This window comes from Bos indicus x Bos taurus, chromosome 12 (genome assembly GCF_003369695.1).
Source record: "Bos indicus x Bos taurus breed Angus x Brahman F1 hybrid chromosome 12, Bos_hybrid_MaternalHap_v2.0, whole genome shotgun sequence".
In the NCBI taxonomy this organism is placed as follows: domain Eukaryota; kingdom Metazoa; phylum Chordata; class Mammalia; order Artiodactyla; family Bovidae; genus Bos; species Bos indicus x Bos taurus.
Genome location: NC_040087.1, coordinates 62,468,201 through 62,485,744, shown reverse-complemented (window position 1 = coordinate 62,485,744; position 17,544 = coordinate 62,468,201).

The following is a 17,544-nucleotide window of genomic DNA, read 5'->3' as shown; positions in this document are numbered from 1 at the left end:
AACAGCAATGAGAAAAAGTGATTTCCAGAGGTTTAGGAAAGGTCTAATATGTGAGTCACAAGGTAATTTTTAGGATAGTGAAAAAAATTCCATATGCTACCATGATGGAAACATGACACTACTGCTTAAGTCAAAACTCAGAACTTCACAGCATAGAGAGTAATTTTTAATGCATGCAAATTTTAGAGCATATTCAGGAAATCAGGGGAAGTGACAGTGAAATTCAAACTGTAAGAATTGAAGGGTACAAGTGATGAAATAGCCTCTCTGAAGAGGATGGGGGAAAGACACTGATCTAAGTAACTTCAGAATGTACAGAGTCTGTGAGGCTTAAAGCAAAAGATATTGTACATAAACATACTTAATTGATAAAGTGTTTCACACAGAGATATAGGTTAACAATTCTAATATTCTTATACATGTATCAGGAATCGAACATCTGAGTGAATCACCGAGGGCTACATTTATTGCTTTTGCAGTGGGAGGTTAATTAAAAGCAAAGAAAGAACGATCTATGAGGTGATGGATTAAGATGGGATACACCAGGATGAATCATGTTTAAAGTAATATTATGGGCTGAGCTGTGTCTCTGAAATTCTCCCATTGAAGTTGTAATTCCCACCATCTCAGAATGGGATGGCACTTTACATAACCAGGATATAATCACCTCTTTAAAGGTCCTAAGTTAAAATGAGGCAAAAACATGCAAAATATCTCTGAGTTTCTTGATTACTTCTTAAAATTTTAATATATTTGGTTAAGTTATATTCTAAGATAAGTTTTACCCACTTTTAGCTTTTAAAATATGACTATTAGTAATTGTTTAAATGTATCTGACTCATATTTCTACTGGTACTGCTTTAAAACTTAAGAAATATTCAGAAAATACTTAATGTTTTTAACACACTAGAGAGCTTGTTTCACACTGACCAGAGAAATTGCTCTGAACATCTCATTCTAAGGAATCAACATGCTATTTGACAGATTAAAGACTCAGAAGTATTCTAGTAAGGGCACTCATTTGTATCAGATATCAATTCTATCATCTTATCTATTGCTCCATCACAGCCTGTCAAAAATGTCATACTTTATACAATATTTTCTTATTAATCTGCAGTCTGGGCTCAGCCAACTGGTTGTTCTGGTTCACTGTTTATGGTGTCTCATTGGTCTGCAGTCCTCCAGAGGCTCTAACAGGATCAAAGAACCCAAAAAGGCTTCCGTCAGGTATCCAGCGTTGAGGTGCCAGTTGAGGCCCAGACAACTCTCTCTCCAAGTGGTTTCTCCAGCAGGATGTTGCTGGACCTCTTCACCATAGTGCCTCAGGTTCCAACCGAGTAAGTGGATGCTACCAGGTGTTAATTTTAAGGTTGAAGCCCGTATCTGAGAGTTTAACTTCTGCCCCATTCTATTGGTCTAAAAGCAGGCTCTTCCCAGATACAAGGGTAGGGAACAGATTTAACATATATGGAAATAATTTGACAGTCATTTTTTATAAATTATGTGGCACACCATTAAATATGTGATTTTCAAAATTTCACCTATAGACCCTGCCATGTTTTTTAAAAAATCATAACACTGATGTAATCACATATTTTAGTTTTTCTGGAAAAATGGATAATTGTCAAAGTCATTTATTGGATTTAAATAAGATTGTGTATTTTCACCAACTATATGATTAACATTAAAAATCTTAAAATTGGCAATTAGCAGAATAGCTTCAAAAGCTCAACTTAAAGTTTTACTGCTACCTATTGTGAAAGCAACTTTTCTATTTTATAATACTGAAATTTCTTATTAAATATGTAATAAATTATTTGCTTTTAAATTCCCTATTTTCACAAAAATTCCCTATTTTCACAAAAAAATTAACTTTCAGTATCACTGAAAACATTTAAGTGGGTCAGATAATACACAAAAAGGGAAAGACAGCAGTTAAGCATCCCATACCATGAAAGGAAAAAAAAAAAAAAATACAGACTTTCATTGAATACAGAATGTCTTGGCTCTAGGGAAATTCCAACATTAATAAGTCAGGGAAAAGAGGTCAAGAAGAGCAGCTAGTGACATTGGGATAAAACCAAAGAAGTTAAAGATGCTGAAAGTCAAAGGAAGAAAGTGCTTCAAAAAGGAATGAATGAATGAGCAGGGTACTCCATCAAATACCAAATGATAAAATCTAAGGAGACCTGAAAATGACCACAGGATTTATGAATTCAGTGAGTACTGTTGACGAGAATGAGAGCAATTTGTAGAACGGGTAGACAGAACCCTGATTAGAGAGGGTTCAAGAGAAAAATGAAGCTATGAATTGGAGTTGCAATAATGTTCAATATGTTTTATTGAATGAGTGTGCTTGAGAAAAAAAGATAAATTGACTTAGAATGTTTTTTATTGTACTCAGACTATGATGATGGTAAAAGCAGAGAAAAAGGACAAAAAAATAGAATCTCAGTTTTAGACATATTGAATAAAAGTAATATAGGTATCAGGAAGCTGAAAATATATATTACACACTTAAAATACTAACAATCAAGCATCAGCAAGTGGCCCCACATGGTCGAACCAGGTTGATGTTTGGTAAATAAAGGTTTATTGCATCTCAGCCACATTCAGTTATCTGTGTATTCTCTGTGGCTTTTTTCACACAGCAGCAGAGTTGATGGTATGACAGAGCATGTCCAAAAAACTTAAATGTTTACCGTGTGGTTCTTTGCAGAAGAGTTTAGCCAAATTAAACTCTGTCATGAAGATAATAGCAAAATGAGACCACTAATGTAGTTAATAATTTAACAAAAATGCTATTAATCACTAAAAACTGCAATACACGTGATAAAATTGATTAATTTGATTTTTTTCCAGTGGTCAAATAGTTCAATTCATACCTAGGAATCCTGGAGATTTTCATTTTAGCTTAAAATTCCAAAACTATTTGAAAACAGTATCAATATTTTAAATAAAAGGTTATATTCGATACTGAAAGAGTATGTCAATGAATGATTAGTTTAGTTGTGAAACATTCATGAATTGAAAATTTTAAGTCTTTAAGTAAATTTGGAAATCTGACTAAATTATTAATGATACCTTCTAATGTCCTTAACAGACACACAAAACCAGAATAATTTTTAATAGATGCAAATGATATTTCAAATTTTCTTTAGCAAGAAGTTAATTGGTTCAATTGCAAAACAGAACATCATAGTTAAGTCTTTATGTCAGCAACAATCATAAAGTATAGGGCATCTTTAAAATACAGGACTATGTGAGATATCTATAGTGATAGATAATGTTTACACATTAATAGGAAAATAGACTTTTGTTGAAATATTTTTATCATCTCCATAAAAGTTTGAAAATCTTTAAAAATATTAGGATATATACTTTTGATATTTTACTGTTAATGACTCAAATTAAAAGATCTTCATGACCAAGATAATCACGGTGGTATGATCACTCACCTAGAGCCAGATATCCTGGAATGTGAAGTCAAGTGGGCCTTAGAAAGCATCACTATGAACAAAGCTAGTGGAGGTGATGGAATTCCAGTGGAGCTATTTCAAATCCTGAAAGATGATGCTGTGAAAGTGCTGCATTCAATATGCCAGCAAATTTGGACAACTCAGCAGTGGCCACAGGACTGGAAAAGGTCAGTTTTCATTCCAATCCAAAAGAAAGGCAATGCCAAAGAATACTCAAAATACGGCACAATTGCACTCATCTCACAAGCTAGTAAAGTAATGCTCAAAATTCCCCAAGCTAGTCTTCAGCAATATGTGAACCGTGAACTTCCAGATGTTCAAGCTGGTTTTAGAAAAGAGATCAAATTCCCAACATCTGCTGGATTATCGAAAAAGCAAGACAGTTCCAGAAAAACATCTATTTCTGCTTTATTGACTATGCCAAAGCCTTTGACTGTGTGGATCACAATAAACTGTGGGAAATTCTGAAAGAGATGGGAATACCAGACCACCTGACCTGCCTCTTGAGAAACCTATATGCAGGCAGGAGGCAACAGTTAGAACTGGACATGGAACAACAAACTGGTTCCAAATAGGAAAAGGAGGATGTCAAGGCTGCATATTGTCACCCTACTTGTTTAACTTATATGCAGAGTACATCATGAGAAACGCTGGACTGGAAGAAACACAAGCTGGAATCAAGATTGCTGAGAGAATTATCAATAACCTCAGATATGCAGATGACACCACCCTTATGGCAGAAAGTGAAGAGGAACTAAAAAGCCTCTTGATGAAAGTGAAAGGAGAGCGAAAAAGTTGGCTTAAAGATCAACATTCAGAAAATGAAGATCATGGCATCTGGTCTCATCACTTCATGGGAAATAGATGGGAAAACAGTGGAAACAGTATCAAAGTTTATTTTTTGAAGCTCCAAAATCACTGCAGATGCTTACTGCAGCCATGAAATTAAAAGACGCTTACTCCTTGGAAGGAAAGTTATGACCAACCTAGATAGCATATTGAAAAGCAGAGACATTACTTTGCCAACAAAGGTCTGTCTAGTCAAGGCTATGGTTTTTCCAGTGGTCATGTATGGATGTGAGAGTTGCACTGTGAAGAAGGCTCAGAGCCGAAGAATTGATGCTTTTGAACTGTGGTGTTGGAGAAGACTCTTGAGAGTCCCTTGGACTGCAAGGAGATCCAATCAGTCCATTCTAAAGGAGATCAGCCCTGGGTGTTCTTTGGAAGAAATGCTGTTGAAGCTGAAACTCCAATACTTTGGCCACCTCATGTGAAGAGTTGACTCATTGGGAAAGACTCTGATGCTAGGAGGGATTGGGGGCAGGAGGAAAAGGGGATGACAGAGGATGAGATGGCTGGATGGCATCACCGACTCGATGGACATGAGTTTGAGTGAACTCTGGGAGTTGATCAACAAGGAGACCTGGCGTGCTGCAATTCATGGGTTGCAAAGAGTCAGACACGACTGAGCGACTGAACTGAACTGAAATTAAAAGTATTAAAATCAACAAGTGAATACCCAGCTATATCACAATTATTTTCCACCAGTAAGCTGTCAAATATTATTTACACAAGTAATTATCCAAATATATAGGACAATAATTTCCTTGTTCAACTTTTTAACATATCTATATTTCTCTTACTTATTGAACAAATAGTATGTGTTCTATTTAGGCTAGTGCCTTAATTAGAACAACATTTCTAAAACTGAAAAATAACGGTACAATTTAAAAAGAAAACAAGGATGAAACCAAGACAAAAGATTAATTTTGAAGTAGAAATTTATCACAATTAAACCTACTGAAATAAGACACATCTAATTAGTATCCTCATAACAGGAGCAGAATGAATAAAAGCTCCCAAGCCCTTTGGTAAAGTCGCCAAATCACGTTAGCATTTTACAAAATCTTTGCCTGAAAAACATTTGGCATGAGTCATACTGTCTATCAACTTTGAAGGGTTAGCTTTCTGTGATAAGAATGTTATATAGAGTAATATAGACAGAGTACTGTTATATAGAGTAATATAGACAGAGTACTGTAAAACTATGTATTTGTCAGATGATGGTCCCTTTAAATTTCATAAAAGTCCTTCAGAAGAAAAGATTAAGCTTCACTATAGTATTAAAGTTATACAGATTCACATTCCTGAGAAACTGCCCCCCAAAAGAGTTGCCAAAATATTCAGACATACCCCATTAGCTAGATAAATTCATGGTGCTCTGTGAAAATTTAGTGATGAGTCCTGAGGAATTCCTCAGTACACTGAAAATTTTTTTCTAAGTTTTATCCCATAGAACATTCCTTTCCTCCTCATGGATCTTCAATCCAAAATTTACTCCATAGCTAATACTGCTTTGGATAATTCTATATATATTTAGTGTAGTCTTTTCTACATGTTTAATTGGAACAAACTTTTGCTAATTATTCTATTTTACACTCGAAGATAAATGGTAATTTTTTTTTGGGGGGGTCTATCTAGCAAACCAAAGCATTGCTCTTGAGCTTTGATTTTAAAGTTACAATGATGTAACAACACACAGTAATGTCAGATATTTTAAATATATTTTACATTTATTTTTTGAATAGTCATGTGTGCTATCTGCTTTCTAATTTGTGCTGTATGAGCTTTAAGTGTCACCTTAAAATGAGGTTTAATACTCAGCTGAAAAAGCATTTTAATTTATAGTGTGTATTTCTTGTGCATACCTCAGACAAAAATAAGTGTGACAAACACAGGTTTTCCAAGGGAAGCATTTCCTCTCTCAGGTTTAAGCAAAACTTCTGTTCCCAAACTTCTGTTCCCGATTAAGTTTGTTGTTGCATTCGATGCTTAAAATCTTCATTTCACCCAAACCTTAAAAACAGTCTTGATAGGGAATATTTCTAGCTCTACACTGTCCTTGTTCATACACTCAACATCCTTTTGTTCAGTATATTAACGAGTCATTGCAAGATTAACTATTAACTCTTTTCTCCTACTGCTATCTAGAATAATCCTAGCTCTCGGTTTTGAAAAGCTATTTTCCATCTGCTGATAGAGGAAATACCTGCACAAGAGACCTAAACATTTCATCCTAACCTATATCTAATACAAAGGCACCCTGTACTCTGAATAAAAAGTACCCCGAATGGTATTTCTTAAAAAGGAGTATCATGAGATAATGAGAGTTTATAAACTATTGCAATTAGTTTGTTCACATCCTGTCAGTCCTGGCTCTGTCCTCTGGAGCCAACCAGGAAGCCCCACTTTTGGAAACCAAGGAGGAGTCTCCTTTGCATTGTTCCTCCTTTTCTTAAAGGTTAACGAAAATTCTCCCACAGATGGAGAGCCCTAAAGTGAAAGTGAAAGTTGCTTAGTCATGCCCAACTCTGTGCAACCCCATGGACTATTACAGTCCATGGAATTCTCCAGGCCAGAATACTGGAGTGGGGAGCCTTTCCCTTCTCCAGGGGATCCTCCCAACCCAGGGATCTAACCCAGGTCTCCCACATTGCAGGCGGATTCTCTACCAGCTGAGCCACAGGGAAGGGCCCATTTCATGGGTCAAAAATCCCAGAGGTCCCACACTGCTCTTGCATGTCATCCTACAGGTATCTCCTTCATTCTAAGCCAACGGTGTTTCTCCTGAGATGGCTGAATGGATCCACGTGTCAAAAGCCTACTGTCTTCAGGACCTCATCAAACTACACCCTTGCTTGTCTCTTCAAAGCATGCTTTCTCTCTTTTGCAGTATGTATAGGCTGAGAATTTTCCAAATCTTCAAGTTCTGTTTCTTCTTTGTTTAACAATTCCATTTTTATTCTTTCCTCACTTATTTGACTGTAAGCAGTAATGAGAAAACTCCACTTTTACTTTTCACTTTCATGCATTGGAGAAGGAAATGGCAACCCACTCCAGTATTCTTGCCTGGAGAATCCCAGGGACAGAGGAGCCTAGTGGGCTGCTGTCTATAGGGTCACACAGAGTCGGACATGACTGGAGCGACTTAGCAGCAGCAGCAGCAGTAATGAGAAACCAGTGCACCATCAGATACACTTTACATCAAATAGGAGAAAACAATTTAGCCAAGTTCTCTTCCACTTTACAACCAAGAACATTTCCAGTAACATTTCTTATTCTTGTCTGAGACCTTAACAGAGGCATCTCTGACATTCCTATTTGTAGCATCCGTGTCTTCAAGGAAATTTAAGAATTTTCTGCCACGTACCTTAAAATTCTTCTAGCCTCTACCCATTACCCAAATCCAAAACCAGCATTTAGATATTTGTTAGAATAGTTCCCTAATCCTGGGGTCCCCAACCTCTGGGATCTAGTGCCTTATGATCTTAGGTGGTAAAAATAAAGTGCACAATAAGTGTAAAGTGCTTGAATCATCCTGAATCACCCCCGTCCACACCCCAGTGCCCAAGTCAGTGGAAAGAACATCTTCCATGAAACTAGTCCCTGGGGCCAAAAAGGTTGGGAACCACTTCCCTAATCCCTAATACCAAAATCTGTATTAATTTGCTAGGGATCAGGTAATAAAGCATGACAAACTTGGTGGTTAAGACAACAAAAATTTGTCTCACAGTTCTAGAGACTTAAATTTCAAAACTCATGGCATCATCACAGCCATGTCACCTGTGAAGGCATTAGTTCTAGTAATCCCTCCTAGTTTCTGGTAGTTCCTTACTTTTGCCTAGAAAACCCCATGGACGGAGGAGCCTTGTAGGCTGCAGTCCATGGGGTCGCTAGAGTCGAACATGACTGAGCGACTTCACTTTCACTTTTCACTTTCAAGCATTGGAGAAGTAAATGGCAACCCACTCCAGTGTTCTTGCCTGGAGAACCCCAGGGACGGGAAGCCTGGTGGGCTGTTGTCTATGGGGTCGCACAGATTGGACACTACTGAAGCGACTTAGCAGCAGCAGCAGTAGCTTCTGGCATTATAACTCCAATCTTCATCTGATATTCTCCCCATGTGTGTTCATTCCAAAGGTCCTCTTTATAAAGACACCAGTCACAGTGGATTAGGTCCCCACTCGACTCCAGCATGACCCTTTCTTAATGGTATCTGTAATGACTCTATTTCTAAATAAGACCACATTACTAGGTAGTGGGAATGAGGACTCCCAAAACATGACTTTTTTTTTTTTAATGGGGGGGTGCAATTCAACCCACAACATGATAGGACTTAGATAAGTAACACTTAACCTGATAAAATAATACATAATTATTAGAGTTACTATGCATGTTTTCATGACGTCTCTCTCAGACATTCTTTTGTTATAGCATAGAAATGGAAAACGAGAGCTGGAGAAGAAAATACTTGAAAACTTTATTGTTTGCAATATTAATAAAGGAGAGTTAATAAAGCAATTTTTGTGCTTTAAGATTTTGATTTGGTACTATTGATTTCTTGGAAACCACAGGTTAGTTTCACAAAGTGTGTCAAACATAAGATGCTCGTATTAAATTAAATTACAACTCCATTCAGGTTACTGGCATAATTTCCCGACTGCACTTTCAATGCATAAATAGGTGAATAAAAACTTTAAACATATTACAAAATAAAGAAAAGTGAGAAAACAGTACTCTGTAAGAATTCCATTACACTAACATAGCAAACAGATCAATTTATTTTGTGGGAAGATAGAGAAAACTTTACTGACTGAGATTGGAAACAAATCTCTTGTAATTCTCCCATACCAATTTTCATATATATATACATACATGAATAAATATAATTTGCCTACTAAAATCAAAGAGATAAACTGTCTTTTCTTAATGCTATTTGATCCACTGCAAATAACATAATCAGATAATCTCCTATCCATATGAGAGGATTTGCACTGGTTTGAATGCAATGCTTTTATGGGTACAAGGAAGAGAAAAAATAAGCTTTTCTTAACAGTTTCCATTTTCCACATTAAATTAATAAAAACAATGATAAATTGTGCCCCAGATAGGAGACTTTGCATATTTATAATACATTAAGTATTTCCTTTCAACATAATCTGAGGCTGTTCATCTTGTTTATCAGAACTGTACTTCAGAAAATATGAAGAATATAAATAGTCATATCTATCCACTTCAGAAATAGCACTTTTTATAATTTAAGCATGTGAAACCTGAAAAGACGTTATCTTTGTCTTGATAATAAGACAGATACACATTGCAGAATTTGAAATTTTTAAAGTTGTAAAACTCAGGAAAAATATAAGAAATGCACCTTCTAAATCACTGGAAAATATACAGAAGAAAAAAAATGATGGAAATGAAACTTAAATATTAAAAGTGGCTTTCAGGGATAGTATAAGTTATTCTTGTACTTTTCTCTAATTTCATATTTAGTTTGATAAACACTGCTATTCTGTAACATGACAAATTCCAAAAAAATATTTTTAAATTGTTATACAAGAGATCCATGAATACTGATGTAGAAAAGTTTGTTTTAGAGAAATATTGTAATAATTAATCTATTGTGAGAATGAAATACTATTTTCTTGGAAAGAAAAATATGTAATAGAAATTAAAGGGAAATTTTAAAATAATCTATTATAAGCTAAAAAGCGGATCATAAAAGGAAAATTATGGTTTTCTTGGTTCTGATTAATGTATGATGTTCTTTTTGTCAATTCTCACTGAATTTATAAGTTAACTTGCATGACATTATAATTTGGTAATCTGAGAAACTCATTGTTGAAAATCTATACAGTAAAGTCAAAGAATAACTGAACTTTCAAAAAGGAAGCAAGGAAAGCAGTTTTGGACCAACCACGTATTGTGACATTCTAAAAGATAATGCTATGTGAACACCATAGATTTGGATTAAATAGAAATAATCACTATTATTTCTAAAATATTCCAAAAATATATATTTCTAAAGAAATAGAAAGTCTAAAACATAATATATAAACAGCTATTTCTGCTTTATTGACCATGCCAAAGCCTTTGACTGTGTGGATCACAATCAACTGTGGGAAATTCTGAAAGGGATGGGCATACCAGACCAGTTGACCTGTCTCTTAAGAAACCTGTATGCAGGTCAGGAAGCAACAGTTAGAACTGGGCATGGAACAACAGACTGGTTCCAAATAGGAAAAGGAATATGTCAAGGCTGCATATTGTCACCCTGCTTATTTAACTTATATGCAGAGTACATCATGAGACACGCTGGACTGGAAGAAGCACAAGCTGGAATCAAGATTGTCGGAAGAAATATCAATAACCTCAGATATGCAGATGACACCACCCTTATGGCAGAAAGTGAAGAGGAACTCAAAAGCCTCTTGATGAAAGTGAAAGAGGAGAGTGAAAAAGTTGGCTTAAAGCTCAACATTCAGAAAACTCAGATCATGGCATCGGTCCCATCACTTCATGGCAGATATATGGGGAAACAGTGGCTGACTTTATTTTTCTGGGCTCCAAAATCACTGCAGATGGCGATTGCAGCAATGAAATTAAAAGATGCTTACTCCTTGGAAGGAAAGTTATGACCAACCTAGACAGCATATTCAAAAGCAGAGACATTACTTTGCCAGCAAAAGTCGGTCTGGTCAAGGCTATTGATTTTCCAGTGGTCATGTATGGATGTGAGAGTTGAACTATAAAGAAAGCTGAGTGCCAAAGAATTGATGCTTTTGAAGTGTGATGTTGGAGAAGACTCTTGATAGTCTCTTGCACTTCAGGGAAATCCAACCAGTACATCCTAAAGGAGATCTGTCCTGGGTGTTCATTGGAAGGAACTGATGTTGAGGCTGAAACTCCAATATTTTGGCCATCTGATGCTAAGAGCTAACTCACTGGAAAAGATCCTGAAACTGGTAAAGATTGAGGGCAGGAAGAGAAGTGGACAACAGAGGATGAGATGGTTGGATGGCATCATCAACTTGATGGACATGGGTTTGGGTGGTCTCCGGGAGCTGGTGATTGACAGGAAGGCCTGGTGTGCTGCGGTTCACGGGGTTGCAAAGAGTTGGACACAACTGAGCGACTTAACTGAACTGAAATGATATAAACAGAAACTTATAATTAACATGATAAGAAATGTAAATTAGATAAGTGGAAAAAATGGTCTCACTACATGGTCAAAAATGAAGATCCTGAGTTTTCCCACATAATACAAGTGAGCCTGAAGTTTATAGACTTAAATACAAAAAGGACATATTGTGGCCTAATAGGCAAAGATGAAAATCATCTTTGCATCACAGTGAAATTCTTTTAAAATCCCTAAAATGTACGAAAGATGTGGGTTTTTTGTTAGATTTGATTACTTCAAAATTAAAAATTATATTACACGATGATATAGGCCAGGCAATAAAGAATACATTTGCTACGTCTTGAAATAACTGGTATTTAGGGTATACAAAAATCTATAAACCAAGAAAAATATTTAGAAAAGCTGAAAAAAAATTACAGATAAGTATCACATTACCTAATATGTATTTAAAGAGATCCTAAAAGCACAATTACATCACTATTCTAAATCCTAAGTTATGATAAAATTATGTATGATTCCATTAATTGAAGAGAATTTCATGATAAACCCCTATGCCCTTGTGGTGAGACAAAGCCTTCAATTATTGCGGAAATCAATCAGTCTCCTTAAGTAAAGTTAACTGACATAGAGATGCCCAATTAAAGGTGATATTTTTCTAGGTTTTCTGTTGTTGTCACTGTTCAGTCGCTAAGTTGTGTCCTGCTTTTCGTGACCATATGGATGGAAGCATGCCAGGCTTCCCTGTCCTTCACTATTTCCCAGAGTTTCTCAAACTCCTGTCCATTATGTTGATGATGCCATCCAACCATCTCATTCTCTGTCGACCCTTTCTCCTCCATCTCCTCCGTATTCAACCTTTCCCTGCATCAGAATCTTTTCCCATGAGTCGGCTATTCCCATCAGGTGGCCAAAGTATTGTAGCTTCAACTTCAGCAACATTCCTTCCAATGAATATTCATGGTTGATTTCCATTAGGAAATGCAAATTAGATGACTGAAAAAAATGGTCTCACTAGATGGCCAAAAATGAAGATCAAATGACTGGTTTGATTTCTTCCAGTTCAAGGGACTCTCAAGAGTCTTCTCCAGCATCACGGTTCCAAATCATCAAAAGAATGCAGTAAACAAAGCTAGAAAAAACTCAGTGTGGAGAAGTGAGATGAAAGGGTAGTCCCTCAAATCAGAGAATGTTTTCCCATAAGGCCAGCCAATTTTCAGAAGGGTTGTTTTTTTGGCTCATGCTAAGTGAATGAGCTGAAGTTCAGGATCCTAGAAGAAGGAGAGAATATTAACCAAACTTGGCTGACAAGCATTCTATTCCTATTGATCAATGAGGACAAGCAGTTCAGCTAAATAATTATGAGGCAGAAAATACAAATTGAAGGTCATTTCATAAACATACAGGAGGGCATCCATGAATCTTATCTAAGTCATATGGAAAAGATGATTCTTTGCAGTGAGCCACTTCTAGAAACACAAAGGATGGGTCTGACCCCAAATGCAAAGGCAACAAAAGCAAAATAAATGAATAAATAAATGCCAAATAAAAAAGTTTCTGCATAGAAAAGAAAATCATATAATGGCAATCAACTGAATCAGAGAAAATGTTTGCAAATGATATCTAATAATGGGTTAATATCCAAAATATATCAAGGACTAATATAATAAATCACACACAAAAATCCAAGCAATCTGATTAAAAATGGGCAGAGGTCTGTTGCGGGAACTAGAACCTTCACAACAGTGAAAGAACTTCTTTGGTATAATTATTCTCCAGTTTGTGGATCACCCACCTGGCAGTTCTCTGGTAGGGCTAATGGAGACCTCCTCCAAGAGGGCTTATGCCACACACTGGGCCTCCCAGGACTGCTGCTGCCAGTGCCCCTGTCTCTCTGGCAGACCACTGCTGACCCATGCTTCCATAGGAGACCGTCAAACACTCACAGTCAGGTCTGGCTCAGTTTCTTGTGGGGGTCACTGCTCCTCTCCCTCGGTCCTGGTGCACATAAGATTTTGGTTGTACCTTCCCAGAGTCTGTGGCGGGTACGGGGCTTAATTTTAACTGATTGTGCCCCTCCTATGATCTCGTTGCAGTTTCTCCTTTTTCCGTTGACATGGGTATCTTTTTTTGGTGGTTTTCCAACATTCTCTTGTTGATGGCTGTTCAGCAGCTAGTTGTGGGCATCTCACAAGAGAAGATGAGTGCCTATACTTCTACTCTGCCATCTCGGTATTGATTTTTTGAGGCTCTGAATACATATGCCCAAAGATATACAGATGGTCAACAAACACATGAAAGATCCTCTGCATCACTAATCAGGGAAGCACAAGTCAAAAATCACCATGAGATATCATGTCACACTTCTCTGAATGGCTATTATTAAAAAGCAAGGGATAAAAAAATGTTGGTGAGAATGTACAGAAAAGGGAAAACCCTTGTGGCGCTGTTGGGAGGAGCATAAGTTGGTGAAGTCACTAGGAGTAACAGCACAGAGGTTCCTGAAAGAGCCAAAAATATAACTACTATATGATTTACTAATTCCGCTTGTAGATATTTAATCAAAGGAAATGAAAACAGTAACTCAAAAAGATTTCTGCACCCCCATGTTCACTGCAGCTTTACAATAGCCAAATTGTAACAAATATGGAAACAAACCCAAATGCCCATGAGTAAATAGAGAAAATGTAGTATATATACAATGGAAAATTATGTTCATAAAAGAGGCTGAAAATCTGCCATTTGTGAAAACACAGATGGACCCTGAAGGCACTATGCTAAGAGAAATAAGTCAGACATAAAAAAAAAATTATCTTACTTACACGTGGAACCCAAAGCATAAAAACAAAAGCCAAGTTTACAGATGACAGATTGTTGGTTGCCAGAGGATGTGGTGAGGGGTGGAAGGTGGGAAAATGGGTGAGGAAGGTAAATAGATATAGACTTTATTTCCAGGTATAAAATTAAGTCATGGGGGTATAATGTACAGCATGGTAACTATAACTAATAATAAGTTGCATATTTGCAAGTTGCTATGAGTAAATCTTAAAAGCTTTCATCATAGGAAGAAAGTTTTTGTAACTCTAGTGATGGATGTATAGGGACTTAGTGATCATTTCACAATATATACCAATATTAAATCAATGTTTTATACCTGAAACTGATGGTATGTCATTATGCCTCAAAAAAGCTATTAGAAGGTCAAAAGATAAGCTACAGATTTATTTATTCCCTGAAACACTAAACTATGACATATTTAAGAGGGCTTTCTTTTGTTTTCAGTAAGGTAGAGTCATACAATTAGGAAAATACAGATAAAAACCCTCTGGAAACTCATTCTGTTTATGCTGAATATCTGTTTTCTAGTTTTCCAAGCAATGGCTGTGAATCAGTTCTAACCTCTGTGAAAGACATCATGCACAAATAACTGCTGAGGCTTACCAGCTGTCCTTGGAAAAACAGGGAGTAGTTAATGTTTCAATAAATATCTTGATTTTGGAGTTCATGAAACTTCTAGGATAACTACTCATCATAATATATTTTCATGAATAGAAGATATAATTTTGTATTAAAATGTGTTATTCCAGAGCTATCGTATTTTGCTTTTCATTAAATCCAATAATGGCTAGCCCAAATATGGAATGGGAAAGTATGAAGTCTAAAAGTTCTGGCTATGAATCAGAAGGAACAAAAATTTTAAAATGCAATAAAAAATTAATCACGCATTGGCTATGTTCAAGGTTATTTTAGTTGCCCCCATGATTTAATACATGTAAACACAGTTTCTACAATGAGAGTTAGTCATGAACATACATGACTGTAGCAGATCATGTATAACATGAAGTGAAATGTATATAACATCAATAATATTTGGTAGTGTTTTAGAGTAATAGTTTATAGGATGGTTGAATAATATTCCACAGGAGCTCTGGCACAAACGTGGTACATGCATACTAGGTCGCTTCAGTCATGTTGGACTCTTTGCAACCCTATGGACTATAACCTGCCAAGTTCCTCTGTCCATGAGATTCTTCAAGCAAGAATACTTGAGTGCATAGCCATGCCATCCTCCAGGGGATCTTACCAACCCAGGGATCGAAACCAAGCCTCTTATGTCTCCTGCATTGGCAGGACAGTTCATTACACTTGCGCCAACTGGGGAGCCCACAGTCATTAGGGGCTCCATTTAAATGGGGCTTCATACATTTAAGTTTTTAGGGATGCAATTTCCAAATATGAAGCACATTTGAAGCATCATCGGGCTGTAGGAAAGTGGTAAGAAAAGGAGGACATTAACATCAGAAAGACCTTTCTCCAAAACCTCTCTGACCCTCATTAAGGTGAACTCAATTATTTTTCTCTGATTATTATATTCATCTGTAAAGTGGGAACATCACCTATTGTTCAGAATTTCAAAAATGTTGAAAGTTTTTATTTTTAAATTTTGCATAGGAATTAGCATAGAGACTAGAGCAGAAATACAATGCATATTAACTCATTCTCTACCAGTCTGACAAGTTCCATATGAACGCAGCAGCATATTGGGTAATGAAGAGTAATACAGTATTCCTGAAGATAAGTTACAGGTTAAGTGGCTGTCAATGGTGGGATCAAGCTATTTTTGCAGACTTAAGAAACCAGGAAAAGATGTTTTACTGAGGTAATGAACAGCACTGTATTTTTGTCTTATTGTTCATTTTTGCTGACTTGTTTTAGATTTATACAACATAACACTATAGAAATATGGCAGCAGTAAACATTTCCAATTTTAAATATACATATATAAATATGTATATTGATTGACATAACATTTATATAGAATATATTCAGACAGCCCAAGTCAAAATTTAGTGGAATTTATACCATGAACCAACTGGAATGATTTCAAAATTGAGTTTAGGACTGTAAAACAAACCTAGCTAATTGTAACTATATAATTAGTAACATAACTGGTATTATCACAAGCAATGTTGAAACTCCAAAGATAACATATTGCTTTTGAATATACTGAAAGCACCCCCCACACACTCCAAAACATGGCATATGTGGTATCTTCTGTGACACTTGGCACTCAAACACTTGAAGTTATCACTTTGTGATAATTCTGAATTAGATAACAATGTTACTAAGAAACATGCTATACATATGTATCCTGACCACATTCATAAGTCTAACTTAACAGATATTAGTTTACCAGGTTATACAGATGCTACATTAATCTCTTTGGAATATTAACTATGTTTTAAAGAATTCAGGCACTGTGATCTGTACATACAGATATATCTTACTCATTTTCACAACAATCCTGAGATTATGAACCCACTATTTTCTCAATTTCTCTAATTGATATTAGTGATATTAAGTTACTTATCCAAGACCACTCAGCTGGTAATTGGAATGAGCCAGGATTCTCCATAGCTTCACTTAGAGCCAGTGTTGTACCAGAGTTTATTAGAACCAGGGGGCTTAAGAAAAGGTCAATCAGAGATGGATGGTGGAAAATCAAGAAGAGATAACTTAGGGTAGGTAATTTTCAATGATAAGTGAACCTGTTTCTGGGTGGTGACAACAAAGCTTTAATCAATGAAGAACTGCATGTCTGGCTGAAATGATCTATACATTAATCATTTCTTTGTGTCATTTGCATTTTTCCAGCATATACTAGGACTAGTCATAGAATTTCAGAGAACTGAGTATTAAGAATATATAGTACAATATACACAAAATCAGCACTTGAATGCTGCTATCAAGGTCCCCCTGTGGAATACTCACCAACTCTTAACTGTCCTAATTATTATATAAGAACACTTTTAGTGATGCTGTTACATCTCGCTCCACCTGAAATGTACACTATTTTTTCCCACTTAAAGTGACAGTTAAAATGGTGCTGAAAACCTATTGAAAACATCCTCAATAGGGTTATAAATAAATAAATAAATAAGTAACCTGAAACAGTGCTCCAAAAGGGTAACATAAATTGGTGACTAACACATCTTTTGAGTTTCTTTTACAAACCAGCAGATAAAGGAACAGCCTGTTAGAAAACACTTTGCTTACAGCCTGCCTTCACTGAGCAAGCTCATG